The sequence below is a fragment of the Hipposideros armiger genome, unplaced genomic scaffold, assembly GCF_001890085.2.
Source record: "Hipposideros armiger isolate ML-2016 unplaced genomic scaffold, ASM189008v1 scaffold_89, whole genome shotgun sequence".
Lineage (NCBI taxonomy): Eukaryota > Metazoa > Chordata > Mammalia > Chiroptera > Hipposideridae > Hipposideros > Hipposideros armiger.
This window is the reverse complement of record NW_017731439.1, coordinates 1,173,966-1,187,958: the sequence shown is the minus strand read 5'-3', so window position 1 is coordinate 1,187,958 and position 13,993 is coordinate 1,173,966. Positions and strand designations below refer to the sequence as shown.

Below are 13,993 nucleotides of genomic sequence, written 5' to 3'. Positions count from 1 at the left end.
CTGGTCGACCGCTGACCCACGCGCGTGCTGGAGCAGTCCCCCGGCCGCGCCACCCCACTTTCCAATTCCACGGTCTCTGCGGCGCGCGCGAGATGCAGCCGGCTTGGCATACAGGCAAGGCTCGGGGTGCTGGGCGCGGGGCTCCGAGCGCGGGATGCGGGACGCAAGGTGCTGGGTACTGGGTGGTCAGTCCTCTCTCCACTGACCTCCCTCCCGCCTCGCGGAAAGTTTTCCCGCAGAGTCCCCTGCCTGGTCCAAGTCAGGCGTTCAGTCCTGCTTCTGGTTTCCTCCTAGGTCCCCCAGCCGCGGGGGGTTCCTGAGGGTACGGACTCTACAGGGGCCGCGTAGGCGTGGAGCCCCAGCCCGTCCCCTTCCTGCCGGAGAAAGTTGTGGCTCCAAACTCGCTCTCCCGCTCCGACCCCTGGGGTCCTTCCTTCACTCCTGCTCCATCCCCGGGGGTCCCCGGGACTCCCTGGCGAGGTGGGGCCGGGCGGCAGGTGCAGAGATTACAGGCCCCTACAGCCCCGGGGAGTGTCCGACCCCACTTCGGTCCCTTTCTTCCCTGGCCAACGGACGGTTCCCCAGAGGCGGGTTCCAGCCCCCCTCGTGAGCTCCCTCTGCATTCATTCAGAAGGGAGCAGGGTGCGCGGGGCCCCCGGTTTCTCGGGGCACTTCCCGTTTGCAGTCTCTCCGCCCACCTCCGGAGCTGGTGCCTGAAGTCGCTGGGGACCTCGGTTTGGCGTCCTATGCGCCCAAGAGAAGCACAGGTGCCTTGGGCGGACCCCGGCCACTAATGCATTGCGAACACCTGCTTTGCATTCAGCGCCAAAGCCAGGAGAGCCCTGGGGACAGCAGAGAGGCGCGGTGGCCTGACAGGTAGTCCGAGGGTTCAGCCGTTGCGTCTTACCCAAGGGGCTCTCTGTGGGCCCTGGGTTGTTCACAGCACCTCTTCGCTTCGGTGACAGGAGGAGCTGAGCACCACGAGGCTTCTTAACGCTGCCATGCACTTTATTCCCAGGTGCCCGGAATTCGCATCCCTAGAACGCATTCTCCCAGAGGACAGAGCCGTATCTAGAGCCGACCAGGTTTATAGTAAGTACCTTACATGTGATGAATGAATATCTGAACCAATGAGCTGACAAATAATAATTTGTCCTAGAATGGGACTGGGTTCCTGCCACCATTGATCTTGGTACAATGGGAGGAAAGAATTAGAAACAATGATTCTTTTAAACAGCTGCCTGTGAGCTAGAGCCAGGGGCCTTCTTTCCAGAGACTCTGAATGAAGAACCTGGGGTTGGAATTATTTTACTTATCAATCCACATTTACTTACTGGGGACTTTTTTAGCAGGCGGTCTGAAGAATTAAAGAAATTTCTCATGACTAAGATATATTGGGTTGTTTAAGCAGAGTTTATTCTTTTTAGCTTGTGTCTGAATGCAGTGTCCCAGGGACTAAGTGTGGAGTTGGCCTATTTGGGATCAGAGACCCTGGACTGGAGCCATGAATCTGGGCACCAGCTGTGCTTTCTCCTCTGGACAGGTCTGCTGATGCCTGGGAGCCGCAGCAGTCCCTAGGGCCTCTGGGGGGTTAGAAAAGGGCCTCAAATGATGGCTGAGCTCAGAGAGCTGGGGTAATTCTGGAAAGAGGGTAGTTCTTACCCTGGGAGAAGGAGATGGTGGCATAGTGTGCAGCTTGCCTGCTTGGGCACTTGGGAGTCTGAGCTGGTACAGTTCAGGATTCCCTGTGTTGGGGAGTGAGGTGAGTCCCCTCCTCCTTCTGAGGATGGGAGAGCAAAGATGGAGTACTTGGGGACACTGGGTAACTTTTGGAGTGCGGCCTAGACATATCCCATGCTCCCCTGCTCTCACTTTTCTGCTGGTGAAATCTGTTAGAATGATGAAGGGCACCTTTGGGGAGCCTGGCTGAAAGGAGGCCAGGGGCTCTGGGGTCCCTCGTCATGCCCTCCTCCTCCAGGGAGGGGAAGGTGGGGGTGTGCCTTCTGCACCTGGCTGAGTGGGCAGGGCATGTGCAGTACCTGCACCTGCTGGACCTCCAGCTGGCAGTGTCTCTACCTTCCTGAGGGTGGTCTCACTCTGCCCCTGGGACTTCAGAGCCCACCTCTCTGCATTTCTGCATGGCATCTGTTTGGGGGGTTCAGGCTCTCTCTTCAGTCTGTGTTATTTTAGGAGTCGGTTGAGAGTGGTAGACAACCCTACACTTTATTTTCAGTTTCTCACTCCCCCTCACTCTTGGATGCGCTTGCCTTCCTGGGACCTTTCAGTCCTCTGCTGGTTTTGCTTTTATTTGCTGGTGCCCCAGAGCCAAGGTTTGTGTCTGCTTTTTGTGTGTGAACTGCTTAGGAATGGCAAAGAGACTTGGCTGGAGAGTTGCCCAGGATCGCACATCCTGGCATCCCTGCTGGAGTGACAAGGGCTGGACTGCAGAGCTTTCCAGAAAGGGGCCCTGGCACCAAAGACAAGAGGACCTTGGCCGGATGGTTGCTTTCAGTCCTCTCTAGGATACTTTGGCAGGAAGTGTGCTCACTGGGAGGTGGGGTGTAGAGGCAGTACCAGATTGCCAGAGGATCCCATGGAGAGGTTGGAATGCCCACTGGGTGGTCCAAGAGCAGTCCTGGGACTTCCCCATGTCTCCTCCTCTCCCCTCCCAGAGAATGAGAGACTGGGAAGGTCTCCACCACACACTTGGAATAGAACAAGACATCTAGTCTCTGTCTTCAAGTCATAGTTGCTGAGAACAGCTACAGCTGGTTTATAAAACCAGGGCAGTGGTCCCCTCCCACCACTCTTCACAATACGGCCCAGTGACTTATCCCAATGACACACCATCCTATTTAAACACCTCCCTGCCTTTCCAGAAGAATTTAAAAGAAATCCTCAAGGTGGGGTAAGCTCCCACAGGCCTGTGATTGTGGTTTCATTTATTTGGCCTACTGGTGGGTTCCCACAGAGGACATCAAGGGGAGGGGACGGGGCAGGAGGCACAGGGAAAGCAGGGTACTGTAAACACGGACATCTTTCAGGCTCAGCTGGCTGGGTGACCAGGGGGTCATTGTTGGTCATCCCTGGGATGGCAGACTCTGAAGCCTGTAATCACAGGTTGATGCAGCTGCTTGGAATGATAGCTTGGCTGAACCAGAGAGGGCAGCCTCTCACAGGAGTAGGGGGCGGGGAAGGTTTGGCTAATTCCCGTGGGATGAACTAAGTGACTTAGAAGGGCTTTTTCTATTACTTGTACTGATAAAAATTGGCAAAAATATACCTTGTGCTGTCTTTGGACATGTCAACCCAAAGTGATTTGGCAAAGTAGGTTTATTTCACCACCAGCGTGGCGCTTTACCCATAGTTGGCACTCAGTTAAGTGTTTGTTTGATTAACTGCTCATTTCTTTACAAGTAATGAAAACAGTATTGAATTTGTATTCTGCCATTTTTCTAGCTGCGTGGAATTGGGCGATGTCAGCATCCTTCCCATGTTCCTTTGGCCTCAATCAATGACTGCTGGGAGAAGGTGCATAAGTCCTCCAGCTTCCTCGTCTCTGCTGGGGTTGCTTTGGGGCGTGTTCTCTGCTATCTCTCAGAGTTGCCTGGCAGGACTGAATCCCAGCTGCTCACAGTAGTAACTGGCTGCCTTCATTGGCTGCCTTCCCTTCCCTGTTCACTTTCCTATTCCCTTCCACTGGCACTTGAACCTTTATCTTAGGGTCAACTTCTGGGGGACACCAGCCTAAGACAGGCTTTAGTCTGTAGTTAAAAAGTCATTTGAAGTCTCTGAGTCTCAGTTTCCTCAACTGTGAGATGGAAATGATAATTGTCTCACAGGGATATTGTGTTATGTGCTGAGCCAGGGGCCTGACAAACAGCCAGCATTCAGGCAAACTTTTGCTGGCTTGTTGATGAGTGTAAAAGGGACTGTGATGGATTTGGGAGTGAGTGTTATGATGGACCATGGAGAATTATAATGCTGTCCTTAGATTAGGTGAGGACACTGAGGCCATCTGCTCACAGTTTTCACACCTAGATTGTGATGTGCTGATAAATGTTTGACAACTGGCTCTGCAGGGAGGGGGGAAAAAAACCGGTTTTGTGGTGTTCGGTGGTTTTTGAGTGTAAATATACCCACCATGGCAGATTTAAAGCCACTAGCATGGCATTACTCAATACTTTGTTGGGACAGATGTGCTCGGTCAGCCCTTGAGGGCCAGTAGGAGCCAGATTCACGAACATCTGGCTGTGTCTGAGCTGAGATGTGACCTCAATGATCTTGATTTCCAATTTTGTCCAAAGGGAGAAGAAGATAAGAGTTGTACTAGGCATCAAAATGTGTGGTATATTCAACTCTGAACTGGCTGATTCACTGTGTGTGAGACGCTTCTGAGGTTCATGTGAAGATTATTGAGTCTTTTAGGGCCTCGGTTTCCCTATCTCCAGGGCAAGGGGTTAGATGATTTCACAAGTCTCTTCCAGCCTTCGTTCCTTTTAGGAAGACACCATTGCATTCTCCTCCTGTCCACACAAGAGCAAAACCTGTAACAAAAGAAAACCTTTCATGAGTGCACACTTACGAGTATGTTGCTCACCATGGAGCACCCAGCACTGGGCCATCCTAGAGTTTTGCTGTTGTCTTTCCTGCTGGCACATGGGAATTCAGTAGACATTAACCCAGTAAAATTCTGCCTTCCTTGTGTACCACTTTCACTTCATGACACAGTCATGGTGTGTCCCCAGAGGAAGCCTGGGGAATGGGGAAGGAGGGGCTGGTTTCTTATGGAAAGGACAGTCCCTGTTCCTGAACCACTATGCAATGCCACAGACACCCAAGTGAAATCCAAGAGAAGTCCATGTGGATAAAGATACTTTTATATGACAGAATTCAACATCCCTAATGCAGTTATACTCGTAATGCTCTGGTGACAATCCCCCTAAGGGAGTCCCTGACTCAGCAACTCCACGTGTAGGAATTCTTATGCTAAGGATACAATTGGGCAAGGGCAGAAAATTATGTGCATGTGGATGTCCTTTGCAGCATTATTTATAATAATCACCACCACCACAACAAAAAAATGGAGACTAAATGTCCAATGATAGTGAACCTGTTTGGTATATTATATACATTGGAATTATATACCACGTGGCAACAAAAAAAATAAAGAACATAGATGTATATCTATTAACATGGAAAATATCTTTCTAAAGAGCAGATTACCAAATAGTGTACTTTATGTATAAAATATATCATCCATTTATATTTGCTTATGAAGGGATATATGACAAAATGTTAATAGTTATTGTCTCTGAGTGGTAGAATTTGGAGAGATTTTGACCTTAATCTTTTTTTTCATATTAAATATTTTTTATTTTTAATGATGGTAAAATATACATAACATAAAATTTACTCTTTTAACCATTTTAAAGTGTATAATTCAGTGGCTTTCCTAGTCTGTTGAGGCTGCTATAACAAAATACCACAGACTGAGTGACTTACAAACAGCAGAAATTAATTTTACACAAGTCTGGAGGCTGGAGGTCTGAGATCATGGTGTCAGCAGGGTCAAATGAAGGCCGTCTTCCCGATCGCAGAATTTTTATTATATCCTCACCTAGTGGAAGGGGCTAAGGGGCTTTGTGGTGTCTCTTTTATGAGAGCACTAATCCCATTCATAAGGCTCCACCCTCATGACCTATCACCTCCCAATTTTCCCACCTCCTGACACAGCTGCCCCTGTGCATCTGCGGGTTCCTCATCTGCTGATTCAACCAACTGTGGATGGAAAGTATTGGGGGGGAAAAAGCTACATTGTTGCTGATGTGTACTATGTAGTTAGGCCTAGGATGGTTGCATCTGCCCTGAACATGTGCAGACATTGTTTTCTTGTCATTCTTCCCTGAACAATACAGTATAACAACTATTTATGTAACATTTACATTATATTAGATAAATAATCTAGAGATGATTTAAAGATATGGGAGAATGTGTGTAGGTTGTATGCAAATACTATGCTATTTTATATAAAGGACTTGAGCATCCGAGGATTTTGGTATCCACAAGGACCCTAGAAACGATCCTCTGCTGACACAGGGAGGACTGTACCATCACATTGTGGGTTAGGGCTTCAACCTATGAGTTTTGGGAACACATTGAAAATTCAGACCATAGCCATGTCAGTAAATGTAGTCACACTGTGGTACGACCATCACCGCTATCCATTTCCAGAACTTTTCCATCATCCCAAACAGAAACTCTGTCCCCATTAAACACTAACTCTCCATTCCCCCTCACTCCAGCCCCTGGTACCCCCTATTCTTATTCTCTTTGTGAATTCGCCTGTTCTAGGTATGTCATAAAGGTGAAATCATGCAATAATTTTCCTTTTGTGTAACATAATCTTTTGGCTTACCTATTATATATTTTTAAAATTAAAAAAATGTTTTACTTGTATAATGAAAAGGGAAGGAAAGCAAGCCCGGGAGAGAGTTGTGGTGTTTGGTCTCTGTTGGTGTCACTTCAGGCAGGACCACAAGGTCTTGGCCATCCTTCTTGCCCTTGCCACCAGCACCTGGAGTGGGGCTCAAAGGCAGGCAGCCAGGGGTTGACAAGCGCAGGCCTAGAGCTACCCTCAGTTGTGGCTTGCTGGTCGCTGGCAGCTTGGCCTCCAGCCCCAGGCCTGCTGCCGCCAAATTGTTTCAACCCAGGGTTTTCTGTGTGTGGTGGTGAGATTGAGAGGTTGTGCGTGGGGTTCGCTCTGCCTCAAACCTAATAGCTGTCATGCAGTGAGTGAGGTTTAAATGAGGTGAAGTGGGTGGTTGAGATCATCTTCCTTAAAGGCTGACAACGATAGCCTCACCCTTTTTATTTCAAGCGTCCTTTGTGTGTCCCAAACCCTGCCAAATACCCACATGGAGGCTGTGAGTATGGCTGCTGAATTCTTTGTCCATAGTCAGGGTCAGCCTGACTGGGGTACAGGGAGGACCTCAGCTCGTGGGGTCCATGAGGCCCCAAGGACTCTGGGGAGATGGGTGGTAGCCTCTCTTCTTAAAGCTCCATGTAGGATCTTACAGTTGATCATGGACATTTGGGACAAGCATTGCTCTCTTGTGTATACGTGATGGGGTAATCGGGAACATGGTGCAGTGAGGTGCAGGGTGGGGGCAGGGGAGGTGATGGTTATGCTTCAGGTTGAATCTGAGGTGAAAGGAAGTTAAGAAGCTTGGGGACCCAGAACAGGAAAACCAGATCATGTGGCTTTATTCAGGGGTCACAAGAGTGGATCAAATGGTTTTGCGCTGGGATGCCTAGTTCTGTGGAAAATGCTTTAAGTTCCTCATTAAGTGAGCTCTCGGAAGGGCCTCCTGGGTCCTCCAGCCAATTAATGAGAGGATGTAGGTCTGAGAGGGACACACGTGTCCCCTGGGCTCTCCAGAACTTTCTTTACCTGGCTCTGCCTGTTTTCTGTCTGCCCAGTGAGAGGCTGCTCTTTTACTCCCAGGAAGTTAGGGAAATGTAAAGATTTTATAGAGATGGTCTCTGAAGGGCATTTTGAGGAGAAGTTCTGTTTTTCACAGTGCTGGTATTCTGTTAGGTTTAGTCAGCTAGGTGCAGGGCAGACACGGGAGGGCGTGAATGTGGTTTTGTGGAAAACTTCCCCTCGGCCTCCTGGAAATACTCTGGAAACCCCCGGATATGCCATTTCTCCTGGTACTAAGATGGATCTGAGATCTGCTGTGTAAGGATGAATTTCCCCATGTAGTTGTAGGGTGTTAATGAGGTTAAAGGGAGGCGGATGTAAGATGCCCCACAGTGGCTGCCCCGGAGGAGGGCTCAGCAAACGGGACCCTTCCTTTGCTCTTCCCGCCTCACTGTTCCTCTAGTGCAAGGAACCTCCACTCTGGGGGTGGAGGAGGCCAGCCATCCTGGCTCTTGGGTTTCCAATCCTGGCCCTGGGTAAGCAAGGAGAGGAAACCCCAAGATATCCACACACAAAGTCAGAGTCTCAGCCTATAGCACCAAAAAAGGAAGAACTGCTGGGGTTCCCTGAGGAAGGGGATATGACGTCAGAGATGAGTCTCAGAGAAACCACTCAGTAAACAGGAAGTGTGGCCAGAAAGAAACCTGTGCTGGTAGGAAATGGGGAAGTGGAGGTGGCCCCTCCTCACCTGCCCAGATAAGTCAGCCTGTCCCTGCAGAGCTGAGACACGAATCCACAGATGGCCAGTGCCCCCCCCCCCGCCTCCCCCAGCACATGGGCCCATAGTAGTTACTGGACTGGAGGAAAGCTTAATTTGCCCTTCCCCAGTTAGGACATAAAACTCCCCTATAAAATAGCCTTCAGTTTTGAGAAATGCGGGTCAAGGACTGCTTAGTCGTATTTGCCTTATTAGGAACAGTGTTGCCTCCACCAACTTCACACTCTTCCCTCAGGTCAACTCAGTAACACAGATTTTCACACTTTGTTGACCTTTAGTACATGAGGAGTACATGTTGGCAGGGCCCCTCGGGTTGAAGGTGATGTAGGTGCTGCTTTAGGGAGGCAGATATAACTGCACCCTTCCCAGGGGTACTGTAGATTGGGGGGTTAGCTTTCTAGGTCTTTGGTGTCTCTGAGCCAGAGTCTAAATTGTACACACACACACACCACAACATACACACACCCCTGTCTGGAGTTTTTACTTCATTTATGCCATTTTTGGTCCCACTCCAACACCCTGGTTCTCTGATAGGAGGCTGAGGGCCTCTGAGTTTCCTTCTAAACATGTGTTCAGAAGGTCAAAAGCTTGTGGACGCCGTTGGGACTTCCCTATAAACAAGTAGTTGCTCATCTGAGCCTCTGAGGTGATTGTTCGGGTAGGTCCCAGTGGTGACTTTCCAGGTCACTTACTTGGCCACACAGCCCGCTGGTGTGGGAATGGGAGGCAGGCCCTTCTGGCTGGAATCCCAGGACCATTTCCTCAGATCTTCCCCAGTCCCACTGGGATTTCAGACCTGTGTGCGGAAGGCCTGAGCAGGAAGGGCCGAGGCCCCAGGAAACAGTCAGGGCTTTGCAGGCCAAGCTGGTTGAGGAGATCCCAGCTTGGCCACCTGCTGAATCTCAGTTCCTCCTCTGGCAAGTGGACTAGGCCAAGGCTGCCTTTTGGGAGGGAAGTGAGGCTGCCTGTCAGCAGGAGCCTTGTCCCTGTTGTCAGTCAGGCTCCAGGCTTTCTCCAGGATGGGGGGACAGGTGGTTTGTGGGGCCCGTGATTGGGAGGGGTAGCTTGTTCTTTAGACGGAGGGTAAGATGTGACTGAGGTTTGTGGCTCTGTGACATTGCATGTGCCCTGGTCCCTGAGCAGGGTTTCTAGCCCCGGCCCCTGCAGGGTCTGCTTTTCCTGCAGCTTGTCTCTTGGGCCAGTCACCCACTCTCCTCCCTTCCCCAGGACTCCCAGGCCTGCTGTGGCTGACAGCTGAAGCTGGCCTGCATCTGCCTCCTGTATAGAGCCCTCATATCCAGTGCTTAGCTGGAGCACCGTAGAAGCAGCACTGGGTTCATGTCAGCTCTGTGACCTGGGACAAGTCTCCTGAACCTCTGAGACCTTCTGTTTCCTCATCTCTAAAGTGGTGAAAATAAAACCTTCCCCATGGGTTCCTGTAAGAAATAAGATAAAGCAACTGGAGTCTTGTTACCCATAGCACCAGCACCACTTGGGAGCCTGTTAGAAATACACATTCTCAGACCTCACTCCGGAAGTACACAGAAACTGGGGGAAGGAATCTGTATTTTAATGATCCCTCCAAGGGATTCTGATACTCAAGTGTGAAACCATTCCTCTAGAATATGGCCAGATTGGGTGATTTTTAGCTGAAATCTCTTATCCTTCACCTCAAGAGAAGCTGTAGTAAATGGGGGTTCTGCTTTGCAACCCACAGCCCTAATTTTGAAGCCCAGCTCTGCCCCTTCCTGGCTGTGTGTGTTTTGGACAAGTTACTTTGATTCTTTTTGCCTTAATCATTTCATCTGCAGAAATGGGGATATTGAAGTTTCTTGTTTCATGGGGTTGTTGTGGGAATTAAATGAGTCAAAGCAGGGAATAGTCCATAGTTAGCTCGCATTTATGGTCGCTGTCTGTTACGTTTGTTGTCTTATCATTAGCACAATAATATTGTGAGTGTTTTGCTCCTGATTTATGGGGAAACAGGTGTCCAGGGCCTCCTGTGACTAGTCTTCTGCTAGTTCTCTTGATCTAAGTCTTTTTCTACCTGCTTCTAGGTAAGTGTCACCTCTTTTCAGGCAGGGCAAGCCAAACTTTTCCCAAATGCCTTCCCCTCCCTCTTCCGTGATGCTTCACATTCTTTTGGGGTGGGGAGGGACAAAGTCTTTTATTTACAGTCACAGTAAAGCTGAGAAAGTGCAGTGCACACACCTAGCACACTTGACCTTAACTTTCCCCCTAGTGGTATTTGAGGCTTAGATCCTTTCCTGAGCAGGGTGATGAGGTAAGCTGTGTGGATGGGTCACTGGGGGCCTGGACCCCTGGGATGGGAAAGCAGATGGAGGTGCAGTTAGGGAAAGGAGGGTCAGTGGGGTGAACAGGTCCACCCCATGGTGGAGAGGACGTGGGCCTGGCTAGTAAGTGGGCCTTTAATCGAATAAAGCATGCAGGGCAAAAGACAAAGTATGCCCTGTTGCCTTCCGAGGCAGTCCAAATTTTGCCCATGTCCAGGACAGGCTCGGGTTTGGGAGCCATGAGGTACAATCTCTTGTAATCTGGAGATCTTGGCAGGGCCCCCGGCCGCAGCTCAAGTCTTCTTCCTTGTGTGCAGCAATAGGGCTGGGGTTTCCTGTTTGCCATAGATACTTCTTCCTGCCCCCATGCCAGGGGACTGAAGTGCAGAGGGGACAGCAGTGTCTCCTCTGTCTAAGCTGCTTGGTTACACAAAGCAGGGTCCTTCAGGAGACCTGATGGGGCAGTCATTAACACTATAGTATGAAGCACTGTGTCAGATAACTTTCTTCTCCAACCCCGGAGCTCTAGATTGTCCCCGCGGGCAAGGCAGGGATCAGAGAAGAAGTGGAGACAGGCCCCAAAAGGGGAAGCTCGGGGCCTCCAGTGAGCATTTCCTTTGCATCTGGGGCTTGGGGCCAGCTTCCTGGCTTCCTGGCTTCTGTGGTGTGTTGCCCTGCTTTGCATGATGGGGCCCTTTGGATCGGCTCTGTGCCTGCATACACTGGTCATCTGGGATGCTCTACACTGTCCCCTTACCCCTTTAAAATCTTAATTATGGGGAGGGGATCACTAAAGACCAAACTCAGTTTGCTTTTAGAAAAATTCTATTTTCTCTGTTCTTGAAAACTGCTTTGAGAGGCATTTGGTGGTGTCCTCAGTCTATGCAGCTCTATCCCTATCAGATGTCAGGCCGATTCTCAGTCCTGTTTGTCCATGAGCATGACCTGGGGAGGCTTTAAAAATGCTTATGCTTGGGCCGGCCAAGTGGCTCAGTGAGCAACAGCGGTTCGATGCCAGGCCCGAGCTGAGTTGCCACTGAGCTGCCAATGGGGCAGGATGGCTCAGCTACAAAAAAAAAAAAAATGCTCATGCCTGGGCCCTGCCCATAGGGTCTGATGGAATTGGTCTAAGTTACACCATAGACATCTGAAATTTTAAATCAACTTCTCTCGTCGCTTTCCCCCCACCCCCTGCCCCGTTCCCACTGTGAGAGAGTCTAATGAGCATCCAGAATTAGAAGCTCTGAGATGTCGTGTCATGTCTCAAGGCTAGCTGTTGCTCCGTCCCCATTTGGTTTCAGCTGAGTCCCCCTCACTGGTCAGGGAGTGTCTCTGTGGAGTGACTCTCCTGGATATTTTCCGTGGGTGACCCTCCCCTCCCCAAGCCCGTCTCTTTTCCTAGCAATACTTTCTTAGACACTAGGACTTCCCGCGTCCTGTAAATTAGCAGTTGTCTCCCACCTTCCATCTTACCCTGGGAACTGAGGTGGTGAGTGGGGTGAGGCCTGGCTTTTGCTATACAGCCAGGAAGACAGTTTAGGAAACCAAAAACAAATAAACCACCAAAGGGGGGGTTTTCCTCTCACCCTGGACTTTCCTGCCAGGAGTTGCCCACCTTTCTGTTCTGCATTTGCTTGCCTCCCTCTGGGGACTTTCTAGTTCATAAATAAGCTGAGAGACACTTCTTCTCTAGGCTGGAACTGTACAGTGATTAGCCAGCATCCCCGGGGATGCCTCAAGACCGATTAACTGCAGTGTGTTCTCTGGGTTCCTTGAAAGAAAGGGAATGAGGGCACTGGAGCTTGGAGGAACCAACTATTCTCTTTGGAGTGAGCTTTGGTTGCCTTTTCCCCACTGGCTTGAGCTTCTTGAGGATTTGATGTTTGCCCTCTTCACAGGAAGCTGAGCGGGTGAATTTCATTTACTCTGCGGAGGCCTCATGTGGGAGGCTGGAAACACCTGTGAGTGGTGGTGGAGGGGCCGTCTGTGACTAGGAAGAGGAACAGATCCTTTGCGCAACAACTTCAGGGTTTTGACTGGTCCAGAGCTTGGACAAGTCTGTCCCCATTCCTGCAGTTCAGCCTTGCGCCGCACCTGGCGACCCTGTGTGGGCAGCTGTTTCCTCCCAGCCTGAGGGTGAGTGGGAGAAGTAACAGAGCCAGGAGCTGCCTCAAGCCCAGACACAAGGAAGGTAGAGTGGGCGCTGTTGGTACCCACCAGGATCCCCTTTATCTATCGCATGTTATGGGTGTTGACTGCCACTGGATCTTAGCTGGTCCCTCGTCCTGAGAACTTCTGTTGCAAGGAAATGCCTAGGAGCTCAGACCCTCCTCCCAGGGGTGACCTGTATAGTCAGTGACCGACTGGACTGGCATTGGAGTACAAAGGCCTGGCCTGCTTGTCTCAAAGTGGGACAATTCCGTGAGGTTATTCACACCCTGCAGCTCCCATGGGACCCCGCTGTGGCTGGACTCCAGCTGAGCCCACTCGCTCCCAGTCCTGCTTCCCTTACACCCTTAATGGCTTTCTGCTGAAAACACTTCCTCAGTCAATCATGTGCACAAGAATCCTCATTTCGGAATCTGCTTCTAGGAATCCCCTGACCTAAAACCCCAGGTTAGCCACTCCCTTCCTTGAAGAAATAATGCTAATGGGACCATGCAGGAAGAGGTGCAGGCTGGGAGCTGGGGATCCAGAGAGAGGACGCTTCAGGTCCAGGAGAGGAAAGAAACACCAGACAGATGATTTCTGTGTGGTGGTGAGTGCTGTGAGGAAGGACAGGCTGAGGTGTGAGCCCTGGTTCCCTCCTTTGCCACCCGAACACTGCCCAGGAGCAGCGGGGACAGTATGTAGGGGGAGCTCAGTTTCAGATCAGGGCTCAGGGAACCTGTGAGTTTGTTTGGGTCTGAAGAGGAGCCTAGGTACACCCACAGAGCGTGAAAAGCAGGCCCAGAAAGTTCTCTGTGGCTGGGATGTCCTCCTACTCAGCGGTTTAGGAATCTTCTCTTTGTGAAGACATTCTTTTGGATCTGAGGGAAGGTCTTTGAAGCAGGTAGGGAATGTGGATAGCTCTTCACATGGGACATGTTAGGTTCCACTGACAAGCTGGATGGCATCGCACAGGCATTGAATGGAACTGAGAAGAACCTGGAACATTCTGCCAGGGCATGAAGTCAGTGCCAGAGACTGACTGGTTGGTGACCCCACTGAGTCTCCAACATGACTAGGGCCTGGGAGGCTCATGTCCTAAGTTGGCAACCCCAACAACATTCACCCAATCCAGACATCTTTGTAGGCGTGGTTTGTAGTTAGTAGGCGTTCAATATACATTTTATCTTTTAAAGTTTTTTTTAAAGAGAAGTTGTACTGATTTAGAATTCTTGCAGGGCAAATGACCATGTTCACAGAGGGAGATCAATAGCTTTAAATATGTTTTAGATTTCCAAAGCGTGGCTCCACATTAAAAATTATTTGTGTCAAATCTGCTCTTTTATT

The 13,993-nt window shown here is 50.2% G+C and overlaps 1 protein-coding gene across 1 annotated transcript in view; it reads left to right on the top strand.

Annotated features, from left to right (window-relative positions):
- The first annotated feature begins 296 nt into the window (after positions 1-296).
- The window catches only part of RASSF2 (Ras association domain family member 2), a 36,011-nt gene continuing 22,314 nt past the window's right edge, over positions 297-13,993 (top strand). The window contains exons 1-2 of the mRNA XM_019644643.1: positions 297-876; positions 1,019-1,092. The gene's annotated coding sequence lies outside the window, so the exon portion shown is untranslated. The remainder of the gene's footprint in view (positions 877-1,018; positions 1,093-13,993) is intronic.